The sequence below is a fragment of the Meles meles genome, chromosome 14 (genome assembly GCF_922984935.1).
Source record: "Meles meles chromosome 14, mMelMel3.1 paternal haplotype, whole genome shotgun sequence".
Classification (NCBI taxonomy): domain Eukaryota; kingdom Metazoa; phylum Chordata; class Mammalia; order Carnivora; family Mustelidae; genus Meles; species Meles meles.
In genome coordinates, this window is record NC_060079.1 from 7,730,738 (window position 1) to 7,754,464 (window position 23,727).

Here is a 23,727-nt window from a genome sequence, read left to right on the forward strand (position 1 = left end):
AGTCACAAATACAGCTGCGACTGGGGACACGACCTACATTAAGGGCTGGCTGTGAAGGGCCAGACTGTAAATATCCCAGACATCACAGTCTCCCCACATCTCAGTTCGATTGTCACACAGAAGCAGCCGTGGACCATATGGGTGGCTGTGTTCCAGTACAACTTTGTCACAAGAATGGGCAGTGGGCTGGATTTGACCCATGGGTCTTCTGACCCCTGGTCTAGATGGTTCTCAACATGGAGACTGTAGTCAGTCATAGGTGTGGATCAGAGTATACGCTGTGTGAATATGCCAGACCTAGATCCCCGGGGATTACGGACCAATAAGTGCAAAAGAAGACAAGCCAAAAAATGAGATTCCCATCAAGGCAAAGTGGGGAGAGATTTTCAGTGTTAGAGGTGTGGGTCAGAATCCGCTGAGATAACCTAAGTGCTGGGGCAGTGATGTGGTGTCCAACAGGCAGGAGGGAAGTTTTGGTGGGCATAGGGGCAGAAGCACTTTGATGAGTGAATAAAGTAGGAGCAAGTAAGGACATGGGTTTTACCCCACATTGAAATATGAGGAAAACAGACTCTCATAAAGGTAAAGGAGATTACTTAAGCCTGAGACAAAACTCACACTCAGAAATTTGCATCTTGTGCTTGTGTGCAATTTTTAAAAAGCTATGCCCACCTGGGCCTGAGCCAGGTCTCTTGGTCATCTTGTAAAACCCCAAGTTAAGAGAATCCTTTCTGGTTTGACCAAGAAGAATGAGTTAGCTGTTGGTCTACCAGTGCGCAGGTAGAACCTCCCTTCTAGAAGTAACCTACAGCAGACTCTGCCCCTAGGGACCATAATGTTCATTTGCGGAGACCAGACAACACTTGCCCTAAATAACGGTACCACTTGCTAAGTCTGAAGGCTGTGTCCTCCCCTGGGCCAAGAACATCAGGAGCGCTAGCTCATTTAATCTGTGCAACAGCCCTCTGATTTCAGAAGTATTATTTCCATCTTAGCCTTGAGAAAAGCCGAGTAGCGTCCAAGATGACCCCCCGCCCTGGCCCAGAGTAAGTGGCAGGCTGGGATTTAAACTCCCATAGCCCCGAGATTTCTCACAAGTAGAGGGGCACTGGCTCCAAATCTGGAACACAGGTGTGATGTCCCTATTGCCTTGTCTGAGATGATGGTCTCTGCCTCCTCTCCCCAATCTCTTTTTCCGATAGGGGCTATGGTTTAATCTTTAGGAAGGTTGCAGGGCTGCGGAATTTTGCTATATCCTGTATTTCCATTCTGAGGTCTACCACCATGGCTGGGCATGAGAACTTAGCCAGTAGTAAATGATAAAAATGTGTTGTGTTGGGAGGAAGGTGGGAGGCAGAGGGTGTGGGTGTTGGGGGAGGACACAAATAGGAAGGAGAAGGGATTTGTGGTGAAGGGTGGAAAGGGGGCCAGGCCTGGGGGGCCCCTTGAATGTGTCTGTGTACCCTAAACACATCTGTTTTTAGCTGGCTTGCTTCTGCTAACAGTTTCTCAATTTACATATGTAAGAACTACAGGCAAAAAGACTGGAATCAGGAGCTCATGGCACTTGGATCCCTGCCAGCTTTTATTTCAAGCTGACAACTTTCTGGATGTAATACAAGATTTATAGTTGTTTGTTTCTCCTAATGAGGTGGCAAGATAAGGCTGCGTCTGTTACAGCTGTTCAGCACAGGATATGTGAATACTGGTTTCCTTTTTAAAAAGAGACATGAAAACACAAAACTTTCAAAGTCTACAACTGGTATAAATGAGCGAGCTGGTAATTGGGCTCATCATGGCAAGTAGACTTGTCTTACCTGCCTGGTGAGCACGGGAGGGAAAGAGAGTGGCACATGGTGAGTAAAAACTCTCCCTTTTTCTCTCGAACTTCTGGAGGTCATGCACATCATGCACGTAAGGAGGGGAATGATCTGGATTTCTCTCAGATGTCTGAATGATCCCTTCCTGGCCAGAGCCTGAATTTGGGAGTGCCCACCCTCCTCGGTCCTTACTACCATGGGTCCCTAGGGTTAAGGTGCTTGCTACCATGGGTCCCTAGCTTTAGGGACGCACTGGGAGTAGCTGCTGCTTGCCCGTCAGAGGCTCTCACCACATCCCTGCTGACTCCTCCTTTATCCTGAATGGAGCTTCTTGACTTTGTGCATTCACTTGCAAGAAAAATTCTTTTCTCCCTCAGTCAAATTATATTAAGATGGGAACAGAAAGGTTTAAAGAGTGAAACCTATGGCTGTTAACTTCTTGCTCTCTAGCTAGGTAAACTGAGAGATGAAAACAGCCTTTGTATAGAGTGGAAGGAGGTTTTCTTTTTCTTATTTTTTTACAGTACTTTTTGACCCTATTCCACTACAAAGTAAGTCCAGCTTGGCTTGGAGAAGAGCCACACAGATGGAAAATAGTAGAGAGACAGTAAATAAAATGTATCATAAATGGCAAGGTTACCACTTGTAGCTTGATGTTATTGGGATTTGTAAGCTGTATCCCATTTTATTTTAGGAGAAATAAACTTATGTTAATGAAGTTGGCAGATGATCCCAAATCAGAGGAGATTTCAAAAACCTGGAAGGACAGAAATATTATAATTATACCTTTAGGAGATTAAAAATATGGGCAGGAAATAACAAAATGAGATACAGTTTGGAAAATGCACACTCAGCGCAACTGGGGAAAAATAATGTGAAATGCAGAATCCAAGTGAACAGAAGAAATGCATAGTAAAATGCCAAAGAATAGCAATCTTTGGAAGTATCCACCGGACCCCCTCATTCCATGACAATGAACGGACCATTAGGGACCACCTATGTTGCTCATCCTCGATAAAGAGATGGCTTGTTTGGCAGAGAAGACACACAGCAGTGTTTGTTTTGGTTTCCATAATTTCACTATCAAAGAGCTGAGGAGACCAGAAGGCGGCCATTAGTAGAAAGTGACAAGCACCAGGAAGGATGGGGGTGTAACAGCAGAAGGGAGGAAGGTCTGAATTGATCCTAGGATAGTGGGGTCCATCAACAGAGATGGACCTCAGGGAAATGTAGGAGAAAATATCAGGTTGAAGATCCAAGAGGGAGGCAGGAGAAGCTGTAGATAGCTTCACTGTGGGGCTTGGTGGAGGGGGTGGTCATTGTAATACCCACAAGAAGGATTGGAGTAGGCAAGTCCAGGTTGGCAGGAAAGACAGTGAGTCTCCTATTGATAAGCAGAAGCTAAAGAGAGATTCAGCCATAGGGGTTTCTGGTTATACAAATAGCTGTATAGTCCAACTGAATTAATCTGTAAGCTGACTTGGGGTATCAGTTTTTGATATAAAATATCAGGTAGTTATATCACGTAGATGTTTAGATTTTTTTTCCTAGAAGGCTATAAGAAATGTGAGAATCTCAGACCCCCTTGGCCAAAACAAGAAAGCCAATCTTTAAGTATTCCTTCCTGTGCATAAGACTGTGCTTCACCTTTCTTAAATATGGCTGTCTTAAATCCGTTTTAAAAAGCAGACATTTACCAATACATACTGTTTTTCAGAACTTACATAAGAAAATAACTTTAAGGATAAAATGAGTTGTCATGTTTTAGTTTGTCTGAAAAAAATAGTTTAAACATCAACTGATTCTAAGAAAATCATGGAAATTTGGATGAGTACTGGATGTAAATTTAACATTCTAAGAATGCTGATAATGTGTGAAGTTGAAATCAGATTGTTGGTTAGTGTCTCAAAATATTAGGAGTGATGCTCTCCCTTGGTGGTAATCAGAAGTTAATGAGCAGAGAATCCAGAATAGAAGTGTCCCTGAGATAGCTGAGACATACACTCAAGCAAAATTTTAGTTCTTAAATGTAAAAGCTTAGGAAAAATTAATTATTGATTCAACTAAAATGCAACTTTTATGAAATGAGAGCTTAATGCCATGACACGTTCAGAAAGGGCACTAGACCCAGGACTCAGGACAATTGTGTTCTTAGGCTGGATCTGCCTCCTTGGCTGTGAGAGCTTTGACAAGGCTCTGGAGATGCCTGAACCTGAGTCCACCATACCGGAGGGCAGGTGCCTGCCTTCCTCTCATTCTTTGTTGTAGACATTCAGGAGGTCTGGATGATATCGACAGAAATCCCAACAACCTTTCTTAGAGGGATTTCTAAGAGTCACATTCCTTGATGTGCATATGAGGTATATAAGATGAGCTACCCATGTAAAATACATTGTTAATGTCCGCAATGACTATGTGACTAAAGAAGATAACAAAGAGGGACACATGTATTTCATCACCAGATAGTTGTCTGACAAGATTGGGACTAATTTGACTTACTTGAATCCCCCCGACTTTTTTTATTGGTCGTGAATCTTTTGGACATTCACTCTGAAGCATATGAATCCGGACGTCATAGCCTGGGATTTTGAGAGCAGGTAGAAGAAGCAGTGGTTTGGAAGTGACCTTTAGAGGTCTAAGAGAAGGCCACTTCTATCCTTCTCAATCTCAAGGGTCTGGAAGGTGGGGTGAGGTGTAGTGCACACGAGAGTTGGGGGTCTTGGGGCGCCTGGGTGGCTCAGTGGGTTAAAGCCTCTGCCTTCGGCTCAGGTCATGATCTCAGGGTCCTGGGATCGAGCCCCGCATCGGGCTCCCTGCTCAGCCGGGAGCCTGCTTCTCTCCCTCTCTCTGCCTGCCTCTCTGCCTACTTGTGATCTCTGTCAAATAAATAAGTAAAATCTTTAAAAAACAAAAAAAGAGTTGGGGGTCTTTTCTGGGGAATCAGGTTCCATTTTGGGAGGTGGAAGATTTCTGAAGAGGTGTAGGATGTAAGGGTGTTATGTCTCTCTCATCCAATAGGATTCCCCTTTTATAAAGGGGAGACTTGAATCCAGGCACACAGGGAGAACACCATGTAAAGATGAAGGGAGAATCAGGGTAAGTTTTCTGCAAGCCACAGAATGCCACAGATTGCTACCATACACCACCAGGAGCCAAGAGAGAGGCATCGAAGATGATGTCCCTCTCAGTCCTCAAAAGGAAACAACCCAGCCCTTGACCTAAGTAAGACTTCTAGCCTCCAGAAGGGTGAGATAATACATTGCTCTGTTTTAAGCAAGTTTATGGCATTTTGTGGTGGCAGCCCCAGGAGAGTTATACGAAAAGAGATGGTGTCACGAGGGCGAAATTCCGGTAGGATTCTAGCGGAGTGGTGGATGGTCCATTCACAGGAAAGGAAGCACAGAGAATAAGCTTGATACACAGGAGATAATGGGACTTGCTCCCACTGTGGGTGGCCACAGAATCTGGGAACATTGCTTCGCTCTTACATACAGAATTTACCAGTCACATTTTTCATTTGTAATGGTTGAAGTTGCATCAGGTTCCTGGCAGATGTGGGACTGGAAAAGCTTAAAGAAACATCAGACAAATGTGTCTTGAGGTGTCAAGCAGCACCATTGAAAGAGCTCTGCAGTGATTTGTTCTGAAGCTTTCAGCAAGCCGATCAATATCATCCCCTTCACCTGTTTCAGAGTTTTTCTTAACCTTAGCGAGAATGCTAATTAGTTATGAAAACCTATATTGATGAATGAGGTGAAGGTCCTCTGAGGAGCATGTACACCATCAGTTAACGGTTGATTTATTCGTTGATGGAATGTCCTTGGAAAGCATATTGCAGGTTATAAGGCAAGTTTTGAAATGTTGTAGGATGTAAGTTAATCCTGTGACTACATCTATTACTTATGAAAGAAAAAGTATATACTGTCTTTTATAGTATAGCAGAAGCTTTTAAAGTCATTACTTATCTTCTATTGTGGGTCTGGTTTAGTAATTTTTGTAAACCAGCATCCCCCAGTATGTGCCTTGATCCTATGAGAGGGAAAAGACTGCAGTCCGTTCACCCCAAGTCTGAATTTTCTTGGGCAGCTGCCCAGTTCTTTCCGGTTCCTTGGCTTATAAACCACTATGACTGTAGTAGATGTGATTTAGCCCTGAAGCTGGAGGCAGACTATTTTTCTTCATTCTCATCCGTTTTCGTCCCTAGTAAAATAAATGGTGATACTTGCATTCGCCCTCCTGCTTCTCTTTCCTGCCTCCCTTAGATGTATGCATCAGCCAAATATGCAGGTCTGTGGGGTCACAGATGCTAGTGGGAAATGCATGCTGTATGTACAAATGTGTTTTTGGACATTTCATTTAGACTGCACTTTCCTTGGCCCTTTTGAAAGGACTAAGATGGAGGAAGGGCAGGACTTCATTTTTACACACAGGGCTCCATATTTTGAGATTATGAGATCACTTCGGTCCCGTCAATGATATTAACAATTAGGTGGTAATAGCAAGCTGATAATTACACTGAGAATCCAGATGGCATTAGTGATCCCAACCCAGGTGTGTCCTTATATATGCGACTTTGATTAGAAATCTCAAAAGCCACTGTGGTTGTGAGTAACCTGCCCCAGACAGTGTTTGTAATAACTGGCTCCTTACAAGGCATATGCCGTAAAACCAAAAGTGAGTTCATCCCAAGGGATATACTGGAGTTTTCTTATCTTTGCTAGGTTGCGTTTTCAGAGGAAAGAATCTTAGATTTTTTAAAAAAAATATGGTCCCATATCTTGCAGACAATACAGAGGGAAATCATTAAGTCAGAGAAAGACAAATACTGTGTGGTACCACTTACACATGGAATCTGAGAAAGCTGAGTTCCTAGAAAGAGAGACCAAAATGGCAGTGACCAGCAGCTGGAGAGGAGGGGGAGGGGGAGGTGTTAGTCAGAGAGTAGAAACTTGCAATTGTAAGATGAATAAGTTCTGGGGATGTATGTGTTAGAGACTTGAAAGTTGCCCAGAGAGTAGATCTTCACCGTTCTCTCCACAGAAAAGCAGCATTTATGTGACACGAGGCAGTTGTTAGCTAACTTGTGGTGGTAATCATTTTGCAGTGTATCAGTGTACCAAATCAGCATTTGTCTGCCTTACACTTACTCAGTCTTACATGTCAGTTATATCTCAGGAGGCTGCGTGAAGGAAGGGAAATTAACACCCTTGGAGAAAGCTATAGTGCTTTTCTGGTCGTGTTATACGATCGAGAGGAGTATGTATCTGTAGGACAGCACTGGGGTAAAGGACCCACCTGCTCAGATTTGGCTTGCGAATTGTAGGGATTAGGTGGGAGTGTTCATAGTATATAATTCACTTCCCCCCTTATTCTCCTGAGGCTAATGACGAGCCATGTGCATTATGCTGCAAGCTGACTGACGTCAGTGGGAAGTGTCGTGCTCAGTGACAGGGAAGCCAGCCTAGAATTTAAAGCAAATTGTCCATTTAACTTATCTTTATTTATATCCTGTTTTGGTTCTAAAAACCAGACAGGAGATGCTTGAATTTGATCTGGCGTCATTTTCAGGGATGTCTCACGAGGACTTAGAATATCTCATTTGCTTCTTCTAAGTCCATCTCTGCTTTGAACTCCACTTCCGCCCTGTGACTGAGTACGGAATTTTCCTATGACTGGGCATGTGCTGGGGTGCTTTCACATAGAGGTAAATATGAATTCAGCCAAGATAGAGTTGATAAAAGATAGGGCAATGGGATCCTATTTAAGGAATGAAGTGACTATCATGTGAATTAAATAATTGCCAGTATTAATTTCTAACACTAGTAGAACTTTTAAAAATAAGATTGTTTTTAAGCAAACAAATACACACCTGAGTTTCATCCTCTAGTTTGGTTTCCTAGGGTTATTGGGTGTGTATGTGTTGTGTGTGTGCACACATGCGTGCCAAAAAGGATATTTTAGTAAAAGAGAAATAGTGTAAGAATAGACTTCCCCGGGTTCGACAGAATGTCAAGCATAAGGCTGACTGAATCCTATGTTTGTGCCCTATATTGTTTTCACCATACTCTGGGTACCTTAGGGGAATGACTTCTCATTCCTCTGCTGTGAACCTTTGTAAAAATGCCATTCAGTACCAAAGAGGATCCTCCATAGCAAATATTCTCCAGAAAAGACTTTAAAATCCAGATAGCGCAATTCGTATGCCTTACTTTTTCAGCTGAAATTGGCATGCTTAACGGCATGCTCAATGAACTAATGGTAAAAGCCCACTCAAGACTAAAATCCCCAAAACAAACAACTTCAGTGATAACAAGGAAGACTTGTACAGAGCATTCAGGCTGTAGGAATTTGCATACTGACATAGACTTGACACAGAATGGATGACAGGGTCTGGGCATCTTTCTTGGTTGTTTAACCTGGGAAATAAGAAGAGGGCAGCACACAGGCAAATAAAATAATGAAGCCGTTGAAAGAATTTGAATTTGAACTAGGGCATTTTCACAATCCCTTTTTGTGCCCATAATGATCTCTTTTTAAAGGAAACTATTTGAGGTCACTTGTATACTGTAGTTGCTCAAATATTTGTGAAATTTCATTATAGTTAGAAGAAAATTAAGCCAGGCTGAGTCTATAATGTTCCCTGCTCACTTGTTGGAGATTCTAATGATCGCGTACTAAAAGGGAAGTTTCCTAGCACATTTTCTTTCCTGGGCAGATGATAGATCTGCCCCCACAACAGTAGCAAAGCGTTTCTTCAATAGCTGAAAATCTGATCATTCCAGCTGAAGACTGTTTAGAGAGAAGTACGTTTAAGACTGAGCTGTATAGGGGCACCTGGGTGGCTCAGTGGGTTGAGCCTCTGCTTTTGGCTGAGGTCACAATCTCAGGATCCTGGGATCAAGCCCCATGTCAGGCTCTCTGCTCGGTGGGGAGCCTGCTTCTCCCTCTCTCTCTGCCTGCCTCTCTGCCTACTTGTGCTCTCTCTCTTTCAAATAAATAAATAAAATCTTAAAAAAAAAAAAAAAAAGACTGAGCTGTATAAACAGGTTCAAGGGAAAGCCTTTTTTTTTTTTTCTTCTTTTACAACCAGAGTTAAAATCTCTGTGGAAAAATTCACAAGTATTTCTTAATTCTATACTTCAGCATTGTGGTATCATCTCCAGCTTTTCTGCCTGTGTTTTCAAAATACCCCTGTGACCAGAGCTGCTTAGAGAGGATGTGTTTAGTTCCAGCTGGGGGAATCCCAGAGCCCTTGGAAGACCATGTTCCATCTGGGCTATGCTTCTCTACTTCCTCTGTAAAATGAGATCCTTCTTCCTTGTGTTTCCTGATCTCACCCAGGAGTTTGTCAAGTAGTTTTTGACAAGGGAAGATGTTACCATCTTTGAGAAGACTTAGAATGGTAGTTTTTGTGTTTCTGTGCACATATATGAGATCAGAAATGGGGATCAGTAGAAACTTATATTCACTTCAACTACAACCCATTTATTCTCTCCATTAGTAGTAATAAGGGATCAGAGCCCGTCAGAGCCAGAGTGTTTGAGTAGGAAAACATGCCTAGTTGTGTGTGCGCTTTGGGCTCCTATATCTTTGTAAGAGGGAAGGAACTGTGGGAAGGTCAGTAAGAGCTTTCAGGTTTGTATTTCCAAATTTTGTGGTGTTTCCACATAAGAGTTTAAAAACATGAACGGATTCAATTTTAATTTTTCGGCAGACATAGTAAAGGGTATCATAATGTCTTCCACATACCAGAGAACCTTCACTGAACAGTCTTTGCCCTGAAGGCTGCCTGTGTAGGAGCCCTTATGATACGGTGAGATCTGTGTGAAAATGGAGGAGTCGAGCCCCAGACGCTGAGGGGGAATTAGCCACAAGGGGTTGGATTCTAAGGAGAGGGACTGATCTGCAAATAATCTAGCATAGACTGGTGTGGAGTATATGGGGAGGGAGGTAATATGATAGAGTTTAAAGATTTATGCTTTATGTATTACTATGGCATTTAATCATAAAATCCTGTAAGGCATTCACCATCATCCCCGTTTTATGAAATAGGAAAGGGAAGTAAGGAGTAGCCCCCAAACACACCAGTAAATTCATTAAGATAATACTGAATTCGCTAAGAAATGTTCCTTGGGAATCTAAAATTAGAAAATTGTTGCTTTTCAGCAAGATGACAGTTTTAGCTGGCCTAGCTCAGTTATTTTGCTACAAGTATCTAAGTTTTGTTTCTTACAAGGAGAGTCATTGGATTCTAAAAACTTGATTTAGCTAATTCAGAAAATCTGAGGGTTAACTATAAACATATTCATTGTTCATTCTGATTTGAGCATCAATTTGGTTTAAATTCCAATTAAAAGAGTTAGGTAGAGATACATTTGTACTATATTTTGGCTCTGTTTTCAAAACAATGTATAATAAATAGTATGGAGCACTGTGAATGGACTAAATAATATAAATTAAGAAAATCTCATAGTAGGGAAATTATTTTTCCACAAGAGGAGGTGATGAGATTCTCCCTGTGCTATTTCACGGGGAAGATTTTTTCAGCAGACTCCTCAGTGTTCCGCCAAACGGTTTTGAAGTTTCTGAAGAACTGACCTGATTTTTCTCCTCACTACACATACGCATTTTCTTAGGCTTTTGGAACTTTTTTCTGTTTTCAGTGTTATATAAACTCTTCGATTTGACCATTGAATGAAATGTTTTGACATTGAAGGGGGAAAAAATCCTATAAGCATTAGTCAATGTAAGAGATTTGTTGCTTTTTCATTCGACCCCAACCGGCTTTCATCCTGACATACACCATCCTGGAGGCATCGGCTGCTTGTTTAATTGTTAAGTACAGAACGTGGTTTGATCTCTTTCTTGTGCTTTCAGTCCTGCTAAATTAATCAAAAGAAGTTACTGCTCTGCTGGGCATTAGCCTGGGTTTAGATGTTTCTGCTTCGGGGCCTGTTCATCAACGAAAATGCTTTTAAGCCCCAAACGGAGAGTAAACAGTATCGTTGCGGCCGCTTTGAGCTGAGCCATTACTTGTGACCCGCTTACATTTGGGAAGGGGCCTGTTTGTATTAGCAGCTATTCTGGTTTGGGTTGTAGCGTTTTCCGAATGTTCCTTTCTCCTCTTTTTATTTTAACGTTCTCAGCATCTACGAAGAGCCACCCCTACCATCGCCACCGCACATACAGCCCATCGGCATTTCCACCTCCATGTGTGGAAATTGGAACGCGGAAACCCAGCCGGGTCCTATGCCCAAATTTCTGTGAAGCCTGAAATCTCACCTACGTGGAGTAACTGGTGTTTGTCATTAGAGGACAATGGAATGATAATGCCCACGAGATGGACGTTCTAAGAGCAGTTCTTATGAACAGGAAGCTAGATTTGTTTCCGTGAGTTAGAAGTCGACACTCTTATTGTCCCTGGTGCTGTTGGTGCCACATGTGGGACAAAAGGAAACAGTCTTTGCCTTCTAGGAAGTAGTTCCTTGAGAAAGACAGACACGTAGATGGCCGTTTCAGGGGGATGAGGTGGAGTGTGCTGACTGAGGGATTTCCCAGGGGCTCCAGGACATAGAGGAGGTTGGCGAGCTTGGGTCGGTGGGGTTGGTGGAGACCTCTCCCAAGGCAGAGGTGACATTGACGCAGGTCTGCAAAATGGAGTAGAAATTAGAGGAGGGAGGAGACAGGGAGGAGATAGGGGGCTGGAGGAGCAGCTTGGTCAGGAGGAAAAGCAGGGTGGCCAGATGGTGGGTGGGTAGGGGATGGGAAGTGTGCTTTGTCAGGGAGGAAGAAGCCTCATTAGACATAATGCTGTCAGAGTCCATTTCAGTTATATGTCTTTAGCAGCTTTGTCGAGGTATAATGTAGAAATAAAAACAGCCTATGCTTAATGTGTATAATTTGATATTTGGACAAATGCAAGTACCCATGAAACCTTCACCACAGTCAGAGTAATGGACATATACCCCTCACCTCCTAAAGTGTGATCAGGAAACTTCTGGAATGGTGGTATACTAAACTTAGACTGGTTCCTAGAGGGGGTATCCTCAGGAATACAAGAAAGTGCAGTGGGAGGAGTGGCCTTCTGAGTAGGGCAAGGCTGCTGTATAGACAGGAGTGGAGGGCAGCACACCCATGGGGTTTCTGCAGATTTTCTTTAAAAATGAAAAGGAAATTAAAACAGGAAGTTTGGGTCATTATTGAGAAGAATGAATTACTTGAGGTAACTGTAATACTGTCTCATGATCAGTGACATCTAAGTTTACTTTAAAAATAATTATTTGTGTGTCAAGAGCTCCTACTTGTATAGATAAAATTTCTATTTTGAAAGAGTTGCTCTGGAAAAACATAGAAGTCCTTTTGGGATTACATTGGTAGCTCGGTAAAGTAACATAGAAGCACTGTATCTGTTTTTGAAGCCTGAGAATTTGCTGTTCTGTTTGTGCAGGGTCTGAAATTAAAGTGAGCTTTGGGCCTGTGTCACAGCGTCCTGGAAAACTGAGAGACTCAGGGTCTTTGTGCACAGGGGGCCGGTGAGCTCACAACCAGCTCTGCTGTCTTCAGGGCACAAACTCCACATTTTCCTGGTGAAGCGTAGCCTACTGCCTATGTGTGATTGATTTGGGGTGGGGGGAAGGAGGTTCCTGAGTCTCCTGCAACCTTCTCCATATTTATTTGGAGGGAACTAAGTTAATCCCACCCCCTTGGCTTATTTTGAATTCAGCCTCATCAGCAGATGTTTAGTGAGGCTGAGACTATAGGGAAGAGATGGTGCCTGGAATGGGAGGCATAGAGGCAGGGTGTCAAGAACCATTAGCCTCTTGTTTTGTGGGACTTTTCCATGTGTTTTGGTATTTAGAACGTGGAGCCTAACTCTGTGAGCCTGTAGATATCCTACCCTGTAACAATCCAAATGGCTACGCTCAAGGGCAAAGGTGGCCATGAAGGTTTTAAAGAGGAGTCCAATTGAGTAAGGTTTTCTCAAAGGATATTTAATCGGCTTTTGTTTTTAAGAACTTACTTGCTTTTTCCTGGTAATAGTAGTATCTATCTTCCATGTGAAACACAGAGAACAAAAAGCAGAAATAATTTGCCTAAATCTGTGCTTGTCAGAGGCAACCACTTTCTCAGTCGTTTTCTCCTACTCTTCTATCTTGGCATTTCCACGTGCGCGTCTCCTTCCTGCCTGTCCCAAACCGACGCCGCTGGGCGTGCAGTCTCTCTGCCTGCTGTCTTCATTCGGTGGTACACCAAGGACATATGTCCCTGTTCCGCAGGACACATTTTAGATCTATGGCTTTCTTGATGGTGTGGTACTTAGGGATGGTGCTCTCAGGGCTGTCGTTGGCCCAGCACTGCGTCTACTGACCCGCCTACTTTCTTAGCAGACGTTCTTGCAGTTGCTTGCCTGTTCAGAAGTTACGTGCAGTCCTGTCTAGGCGTGTTGGTAGTAGGGTAGGGTGCTTATGGACCCACACGTCGACTTGTGTATTTCCATTATATTTAGTTTTTGACAAATTCTGTTCAAGCTCTTCCCTTCTCCTGGGCTGTTCTTTGGTAGGTTTGGCCTGCTATCTCCTCCCTTTCCTCTCAGCACTAGCACAGAGGAAGACAGCTACAGTTTTCTGTTTTGTTTCACATTTGTTTTCGTTTTGTTGTGTTTTTGTTTGTGGGTTTGTGTTTTGCGGACTCACCAGCCTCCAGTGTGTCTTCAGCTGCTCGCTCGGGTTCCAGCAGTTTCCCCCTGAAGTGCAGCTGGCTGGAGTGGTGCATAGACAGGACTTAGCGCTCTTATTGGAACAGCCGGTACTGGCCCCAGCACGTTTAAGAACACCGTATGGGCAAAAGAGCAGGTAAATCTGGGAAGGGGCGTCCCAAGCAGACCTGGAGTATGCCCACTGGAACTTGTAGCCTGAGTGAAAATGCCTAGGTCCCATAACTGGTCCCATAGCTGCCTTTGGCTCAACCCGCATGCACATCCAGAAAACCATCTTTAGCTTATTCAGCCGCCCAACTCAGTGCTGATTCATATGAGTGTTGGCCAGACACTCTGGTTGTGTGGTTATTCACTTCCCCTTCCCTTTAATGAATACAGTGCTCTGCCTTCTAGAGCCATGTGTCGCTGTAAATTTGGAGACTCATCCTAGTGGGGGAAGAGGGTCCATAAATATTCTCTGAGTGCAGCCATGGGCCAGTATTGAGGTGAACATTGGGGTATATTGCAAAACAGCGAGTGTGGTGCTGGCCTTTGTCGGCAGAACAAAGAGGAAAAATTATCCTCAGCATGGACGGATGGAGGGATGGTCTCTCCATGTCTGTGATGACGTTTCCCAGCTTCTATCTTGGAGACATGTTGTCATGAGAACTGGCAGCGCCCTGAGGCTCGTGGGATAATGTTCTGGAGAGAAGCAGCTCCCTGACTGTGGGAAGGGTCTCCTTTGCCACTGTGCTTGGTGAGTGGGTGTGCACACACACCAAAAAAAAGGGAGAGAGAGAGAAGCACCACGTGTGTCAAAACTTAGCCCTCAGAGTTAAAGAAAAGTCTGTTTCCTTAGTTGACAGAGCATCTGGAAGAAATAGAGAATGGCTATTTCCTAATGACCATTAAAGTGTATTAAGCCAGCCTTCACGCATACTTTTCTCTCCTTCATTCACTCAAGGATTTGAAAAAAGAAATCACTCCCCTTGCACTTAGCCTCATGTGTGTCTGACTTGTTCCAAGAGCTGTTAGGCACACCGCCGACACCATCTGACTCTGTCAAGATTGAGAGCCCCCCCTTATCGGGTGCTGTAGCACCTCAAAAGCGTCAGGCTATCGTTACAAATCTAACTTAATTGCCCGACGCATTTACATTGGTTAGCTAGTTTGCTACAGTCTATGTGGCTGGATTATTCAATATATTTTCCTTTGTACTATTAATGACCTGAACTTCATTACCTGCCAATAAAGAGTTCCAGAATGTGCAAAGAAAGCTGACAAAGAGTATTGGTGGTTTATTCAACTAACTGGCCTGGCGTCTGCTTTTCTACTGCTCGGATTATCAGAGAGCAAGTCAAACAGAACACGCTCAGTGCTGTGCTCCCTGTCCAGACCCAACAGACTGTTATCTTTCCAGGAAGCAGTGGCTTTCTGTTTTCTTCTTTGGAAAGTTTTAAATATTTCAAATGGAAGAAACCCTATGTGATTTTTTTTTTTTGAGCTTTTACTAATCTGATTTAATGGCTTATATATATAGCTAGCTTCGTAAAAGTCAGCCAAAATTATCTTTTCAATAATATTGAAAATATTTTTCTTTGAGTAAAAATTAATATCTTCAATTTTAAAAGAACTTTACCTAGATTTTTGGAGCTCACATAAAGTCCCAGCTAAGTAGAGTGTCCTGGAGAATTGTCTGATGTCAAAAAGTAGGCAGAGACGTCTTATCTTTAAAATTTGTTCAGAACAGTTATAAACAAGTTCAGGTTTTAGTTTAACTTTTTTAAAAAATAATACTTAATCATCCAGGGGCGCCTGGGTGGCTCAGTGGGTTAAAGCCTCTGCCTTCAGCTCAGGTCATGATCCCAGGGTCCTGGGATCGAGCCCCGCATCAGGCTCTCTGCTCCGTGGAGAGCCTGCTTCCTCCTCTATCTCTGCCTGCCTCTCTGCCTACTTGTAATCTCTGTCTGTCAAATAAATAAATAAAATCTTAAAAAAAATACTTAATCATCCTTTCAGAGATAAAGTGTTTTTTAGATTTTATTTTTTACTCTAGCATCACATCATCTGTGATCTAAGAGAATACATAATGACAAATTTCATTGGGATTTTTAGGTTAACCGAAAATGGTCATCTGCTGGAGGGGGTAGGTTTTTGTTTGTTTGTTTGTTTGTTTAAGATTTTATTTATTTGTTTGACACAGAGAGAGCACAAGCAGGGGGAGCAGAAGAGGGAGAGAAGCAAGCTCCCCTCTGAGCAGGGAGCCTGATGCAGGGCTCCATCCCAGGATCCTGGGATCATGACCTGGGTTAGTTCTGTGTTTGACTTATTCACTGGTGTTATTTTACATAGCTAGGCTTGTTTGAAATTTATCTTTTATCAATTCTGTCCCTTTTCTTTGGGCCGAATAAAATGGATTATGGGCTTCTATTTTATTAATTGTATCCCTATTGAGTTATTTACTGTTTCATTTCACTTTGAGAGACAAGAGTAAGAGGAAAAACTATTTCTGGTACACAAACAAGAAAGAATCGTGCTTCCATGTTTGTTGATCATAGGGAGATCATGCTTATGGCGGCTGCACATTTTTTGGTGTTTGTAATGTGTTCTAATGAACAGCTGACCTGATATTAGGGTATGAGGACAGACTAAGCTAATTACACAGTTCTAACCACTCAAGCAAAACTCTGATATTATTACAGTTCCATCTGCAGAGGCAGGCTTTCCCCACTTTAACTCCCAATTTTGCCTAGGGACAAAGCTTCTAAGAGAGGTGTGCTGACCATTGTTTGTTCTTTGTTCCCATTCGTTCGCTGCTCCAAACCTCCACGTGCTCCATTTCCCTCACAGCATCTAGCAGAACTGCTTCTATTATTCTTGTAACATGATCCATGGAGGGAAACTTAGCAGTCTCCATGATGTGCCAAGCACTTTGTTGGATGCATGACCAATTAAAAACGGAAGACGTAATCTTTATCCTGCAAGAACTCACAGTCTTACTTGTGTTTTCATACATTCATATTCAGTATGTATGAATGTTAGTGTGAATTAGTATGCAATTTCATGGGTTGGTATATAAAGAAATTATGTAAAGTTCTACATGAAAGCAGTCTGATACAGGACTTTGAGGGAGTGTGGGACACACAAGGCAAAATTTTCTTCTCTGCTGTTCCTTGTTCCAGAAACCCTAGGAGGACCTGAAGCCAGGAACCTAGGGGAAGACCTTCTTAGCCAGGACTAACATGGAGCCTGGATGGTGATGAGGGGTGGTGGGCACTTAATTCGAGTCAAGTGGAAGCCAAGATGTGGGTTTTTCCCCCATCTTTCAGAATGCTTGCTCACCTTTAGTGTGCATTTGGTCTCCATGAGGCATGTGGCAGTGGGGACAGTCATAAGTCAAAAGCGAGAACAGAGAAAGGATCAGGTAACTTTGTGGGCCTCCCATAGTGCTGGGCATGGCTGATCCCTTGCGTGTGCTCTGTCCCCCAGCCTGGGCTGGCCCAGCCCAGCTGCACAGCAGAACAAGGCGGAGCTTCTCAAGTGGGTGTTTGCACAGTTGCAGTGAGGATTAAATCAGCCAGTGTGTGGAGGGCACTTAGCTCTGTTACTGATGAATAAGCAGTGTGTGTTAAATCAGCACTTGCTGCTGCTCCTTTCTGATTAGTATTATTTTTGTAAAATAGTGTTTTTGCTTTCAACTTAAAAGCTTAAGTTTTAATGCTCACTTTGGCAGCACGTATACTAAAATTGGAAAAATACATGGAAAATACAGGGAAGATCAGCATGGTTCCTGTACAAGGATGATATACAAATTTATGAAGCATCCTTTTTTTTTTTTTTAAGAAAGCAGTATAGGTTCTAGAGCTTAAGAAACATTAGAAACCCTCGGTGTTGGTCACAGAGGCGAGAACCCAGAACCAGGGAGGTTGTCTATGTGAGTGGAGGCAAGGATGCCAGTTCTGCCCTATCTGTGGATTTCTGTCCCATGAAGCATTCCCCACCATCCCTCCTGAATGTTCCTCTGATCACACATGGTCATCACCTGAGTTCTATCCTCCCTCCTCCACAGCCTGAACATGGAGCACACCGAAAACCTGGAAGAGAACCGCTCTCCATGGGATGAGGAAGGGGGTGGAGGGCTGTTGTAAGAAGGGTAGGATTTTCTTAGCAACCCACAGGATCATAAAGGCTTTCCCCACATGTAGTTTAGGGTCACCTTGGACCTCAGGTAATAGAATCTGGGTGTAGGCCATAGGATTGGGAGGGAAGAAAGCAAAAACAAAACAACAACAACAAAAAACAAGCTTTATTGGGCACAGTGCATGCTTTTATCACCTGGGTGTCCCTGGATCCCAAAGGAAGGCCTGGCATGCACTTGTCACTTTGCCTTGGAAATGGGGTCACTAAGTGGGTGACAGGTCATTTTGTTACATTGCCTGAAAAATTCTAACACCAAAGGTATCCTTGCTTTAGATTCTATCTAGAGTATAGCAATTCAACTTAATGAGATACTCTGCATTTGTGTGTGAGAAATTAAAGAAAAAGAGGGTATTCACTCTAACTTTGCTTACTATAACACTGCTATAGCCTCTCCTAACACATTGCCTTAGCTGAGGCTCTGTTTGGTTGATGACTCCCATTGTCAACTGCGAGGCAGGTATAACTGCAAGATTTAGGCATGTCTCACCTTCTGCATTGCATTTCTTTTTTTTTGTTTTTGTTTTTGTTTATTTACAGCATAACAGTGTTCATTGTTTTTGCACCACACCCAGTGCTCCATGCAGTACGTGCCCTCCCTATTACCTACCACCTGGTTCCTCAACCTCCCACCCACCCACCCCCCGCCCCTTCAAAACCCTCTGGTTGTTTTTCAGAGTCCATAGTCTCTCATGGTTCATCTCCCCTTCCAGTTTCCCTCAACTCCCTCTCCTCTCCACCTCCCCATGTCTTCCATGTTATTTGTTATGCTCCACAAATAAGTGAGACCATACTGCATTGCATTTCTTTTTTTTTAAAGATTTTATTCATTTACTTGACAGACAGAGATCATAGGTAGGCAGAGAGGCAGCCAGAGAGAGAGGAGGGGAAGCAGGCTCCCTGCTGAGCAGAGAGCCTGATGCGGGGCTCGATCCCAGGACCCTGGGACCATGACCTGGGCCGAAGGCAGAGGCTTTAACCCACTGAGCCACCCAGGTGCCCCTGCATTGCATTTCTTGACTGTCACATCTGAAGTTTCTTGGTTGGAGCTTTCTTCATTCTGAACTCCCCTTTTGTAGCCCTAACGCAAGCAGGCCTGTATGTAGCTAGCTCTGGTTCTGATCTCCTCACCGTCTCAGCGTCAGCAGCTGCTAGCCAAGGTGAACAGGGCAGGTGTTGGTAGCACCGACCCCGCCTATCAAACCACATAAATGGCAAACTTGATTTCTAGGTGTGGTGTCTACTGTTTATGGGAGGCAGTAACCTGATGAACCTGATTGGCGTATTAATTTAGTCTGAAAAGTGTGGCTACCAGGTGGACTTGAAGGTTGGGATTTGGGCTTCTCTGAACAGGCGTTATAATGAACAAATGCTTTAATCCTCCTTTTTCTTTGATCAAAACTGAAAGATGATCATTAATCCTTTAGTATTATAAGTATATTCTTGAGGGTGAAATGAAAACAATTAAAATTAAGAAGGAGGACCCAAGGAGAGCTGTGTTTGAAGTCCAGAGCAATTGCTTAAAAATGGGTAACTGTTATGCTGAAAATAAACAACAACAAAAAAATCTATAAATAAATAAAAGGAAAGAAAGAACACTTTTTAAAAAGGGAATGTAAAAGGAATTATCGTGAAAATGTATTTAGAAGGATGAGGAGTCAGTGATTCAGGGCTAATAAATGAGGTAGCTGATTTTGAGGAAAAAAAAATGGGTGACTCAACAGACATTTGTTTGTTAACAATTGTATTTGGTGCTACAGGTTTTAAAGATGAGTAAAAGAAATCCCTAAGACCAGGTAGCTAATAACCTAATTATGGAGACAGAAATACACAACCAGCAATATTTCAGACCAGACTCTGTCCAAAGAAGTGCTATTGTGATAGTCTTAACCAATTAGAAGAGCAAGTTACAAATTAATCTTGCAGTAGATTAAGTTGACTACTCTTATACTTAGTTGTCGTGATTGATTATTTCGGTGGGTGCACAGTGTCTTGGGGCTCGTGTTCTCTCTTTACACAGACCTTCATATGGATGGTCACTGTGCCCATCCTTGCACCTGCCCCCACCACCACCAGACCCTCCTGCCCATCTGCCTGATGTCCGTCAGTCTTCCTCTGTCACCGTCCAGGATTTTAGCAGATGTAGAGACCCAGATTCTCGTGCTCTGCTTTGGCAATGGTAGAATACTGCTGCTTCCCCACCCCCAACTCTGATAGACTTTATTTTTTAGAACCATTTTAGGTCACAGCAAAATTGAGTAGAAGGTACAGAGATTTTACAACACATGCAGAGACTTCCCCACTATCAACATCCACCCTCCGCCCCCGACACTGTACATTTGTTACAATCGACGAACCTACATGTCCCTCGGACTCCATAGTTCACATTAGAGTTCACTCTTGGCGTATATTCTATGGGTTCGGACAAATGTAACTCCAGAAAAGTAGTATCATTTCCTGCTATTGAGATCAAGAATTAGTGGCTTATTATCCATAGCCTTTAGGTTTGAGAAGGGGTATATGATTCTTGGAAGAAAGAACTCTGTGTAACTTCTCTGCATTTCCATCCAACAAATTCCACTCTCGATTTTTCCAATTTGAGAGAGTGGGTGCTCATGGCATCAGTCACCGCTGTCCCTGTGGCTCTCTAGGGCTCTGGGTTGCTTGGATCAGGCCCCAGCTGAAGGTCAAGAGGCAGATGGGCTGCCCCACTTTTTCCAGAGTACAGGTAGTTACAGTTTGGCTTACTTATTGGACTGGTAATCAGGTGACCTTTGCAACAGGTGAAGGGCAGGTTTAATTAAAATCATTCTGTTAAGCATCTTAGTCGTCATTTATTTTCAGTGGCGCATGAGCTCATGATCCCTAGTCCTGAAGGAACCATAGGCTTGCTCTGAAATGTCAAAACTCAAAGCCGCCTCAGGTTTCCTCGCAGTTCTATTTCCTATTCCCACCATCCCCACAGCAGCGGCCAGGCACGCTGTTTTGAAATACTAGTGAAATTTGCAGTGGAGAACAATAAATGTATGTTAACTCCAAGGAAGGCAGACACTCCTAAGAGAGTTTGGGGGCTTTAATAAAGCATTTCAAGGAAGCAGAGTATCGAATTAATGCTTTTTGTGCTAAAAACATTAAGGTATTTAAATGTGTTATTCTAATCCCTGTTTCAGCCTGGGAACAGAAGGATCTAATATCTTTTATTTAAATCCCAGCCTTCCTAGTCTGGGCCCTTCTTTTCAGCCTAGTACAGGAAGAAACAGACTATAGCCAGTTGACTTCAGTGAATATAAACCCGTATGTAATTCAACAACATACGACCTATTAAATTTTTACATCAAATGTGGTTGCCCAGATCTTCATATATTCTGTATCATTTAGTGGCGATGTTAGGTTTTCAGAAGCTAGACTCCTGTAGGAGCGCCACTCTAATTGTTCTGTTTCCTGGACATGCAATAAAATTGTCATGGACACAAGTACAGATGCATAAATTCTGAGCCCCCAAGCAGGGGATACTTATTTCAAAGTGAGCCCTTTCTGGTTGTGGAGTAAACTGATCTCGGGCAGACAGGGTGTCCTCCCTTTCTCAGAGAGCCACTCTGAAAGCCTCAGCTGCGCGGGCAGCATTTACGGCCAAAGCGCAGGCCGGATCAGGTTATAAGGTTTTTGTTCGGTGAATGAAGAATATCAGGTTCCCTCACAGCTCATGACTGTGCAATGGCTGGTCTCTGCCTCCTAGGCTGGACAGAAGAGAAGGCTCACAGGATGGTGAAGGCAGTCACCAGTCAAATAGTAATTAAGATAAGTGATAAATATAGAGCCTCATCCCCAAATTGGTCATTCGGGTTTATCCCCTGCACTCCCCCACCCCCGCTCAGAATTCTTGTTTGTTGAGAAGTTTTTTGGATTTTTGAAATCAAGATTTAGGGGCCATATACAGGTGAGTTTGGGTGACTAGTATCTAGTTTTAAATTATTCATATGGAAATCCTGGGTAATGCATTCAACATTAAAGTGTAGAATACTTTGATTAAGACACTGGCAAGGTGGTTTTTCAAGGTTCGATACTAAAACATAGGAGACTTGAGACCACATTTTGTGCAGTATGTGTGTGTATCACTGAGATCATCGGTGACCCCTTAAGACTAGTATTAAATTGGGCGAGTCCAGTGAACCTTTGAAACAACAAGGAAATTATTACTAGCAATTGTTAGTGTATTGTTATAGTGGCCAATTTATACCAATAGTATTTTTAAAAAGCTCTCACACTCTCTGTCGCTTCCAGCCTGCCTGGCTGCCCCTCCGTTCTCCTCCCCCTTTTTGACAGAGTGTGAAGGAAAGCTCGTCTCCTCTTTCTGAAAGCTGAGGTCTCTTCTGCAGGGTGGAAACATTTAAGCTTAGTATTTTTGAAAAAAATGAATCCTTATGCCATGTTGAAAATAATCTTTGTGCTTTTAGGATGCTATGGAAATTTTCAGCTTTCTGCAATTTGAATTTAATGTATATACTCAGACAGATGTGTTAAATTCCTAAAATGACTGTGGAATTCCACCACCAAGAAAGAAAGCAGGAGGACGACACAGCTACCGGTCCCCCCTCCCTCACCTGGCACAGTCAGACATGTCACACTGTGCCAGCAGCGCAACCCAAGGGAGCCGGCCTTCAAGCAGGAAATGTCATCAGAACGTCCCCAAATAAGCAATACCGTCAGGACGTCTGGGCTCTTCAGTTAGCTGCTAAGTAGCTCTTGTGGTTTACTGCCTGTATTTCTCAAGGGTGGCTGGATCACATCAGGGTCTGAGCGATTTCATGAGGCTTGTATCACCAATAGTGAGATCTAGGTCCGTCCTTTCACTCCGCCAGCAAATTACATGCTTATTCTGCTAGGCACTGTGTTGAAAAGTTACTGCTAGTGCAAAGGTCTGTTGGTATTCGGGATTGTGATAGAAGATGATATAAGACTGAAATCGTGGTGCGAGGAGCAAATATGTGGGGAGGCACTTAAATATAAAGACTTTGTTTGGATGATTTGCTTTGCCCTACGTCCCTGAGGCCATTTGAGAAGACTTGGTAAGTCAGTGTGTGGTAAGCCCTCGAAGTGCTTATGCACAACGATATTCAGGAGCTAACTGTTGGCTTATTGTAGTCAAAGCATGAGGATCAAATGAGGCAGGGGCAAACAGCCCAGGCTTATGGGATAGCCCTTCCCAGGAGAGCCCTATATGAAGCGAAGGATTGTTGTTTCTACATGTCGTTAAGAGCTGTCATAAGAAGCCTATAATAAACTTATAATGTTTTTAAGGATATTAGTAGAAAACAGAATCAAGGTCACTGGCGTACTCAGTCAGGAAGTTTGCAAACAGTGTCCATCCCTAGGCCACAGGAATAGTGGGGTCTTTCCGACTCCTTTCCATGGGTGACAAACTTAGAGCTCACAGAGGAACACCGTTGTTTGTGTTTTGCTTTCACTGTCTCCACCTGTGAGTAGAACTAGTCTTTCATAATTACACACCAATAGCTGTTCCCATTTGTAGGAAAGTCAATGGGGACACCTGGGTGACTCAGTCAGTTAAATGTCTCCCTTCAGCTCAGGTCGTGATCCCAGGGTCCTGGGACTGAGCCCCATGTTGGGCTCCCTGCTCAGTGGGGAGTCTGCTTCTCCGCTGCCTGGCACTCCCCCTGCTTGTACTCTCTGTCAAATAAGTAAATAAAATCTTTAAAAACAAAAGAAAAAAGTTAACCTATTTCTAAGTAGAATTGTATTTTCTCCTGTTCTTCATAATTATGATTAGAGATACAGTTCGTCTTAGAATCATGACTTTGATAGTTAGTCACTATTTATTGAACGTCCGCCATATAAATGACTGGGTTAGCATTTAGGTGGGATGGGGAATGAGGGAAAAGAGGGAAGGATGGAAAAGGAAAGGAAGGGCAAGGTGAGGGAGACATTATGCCCCATAATGGGTATAATCGTTACACTGCATACATTGAGTTAATTGAAAGAGTTGTACCTGTTAAA

The 23,727-nt window shown here is 43.1% G+C and overlaps 1 protein-coding gene and 1 pseudogene across 1 annotated transcript in view; both read left to right on the forward strand.

Moving 5' to 3' along the window:
• LOC123925147 (phospholipid-transporting ATPase IB-like) overlaps positions 1 to 23,727 on the forward strand; it is a 596,799-nt gene that overhangs the window by 342,207 nt on the left and 230,865 nt on the right. The gene's annotated exons all lie outside the window — the stretch shown is intronic.
• On the forward strand, positions 17,233 to 17,350 carry LOC123925367 (annotated as a pseudogene).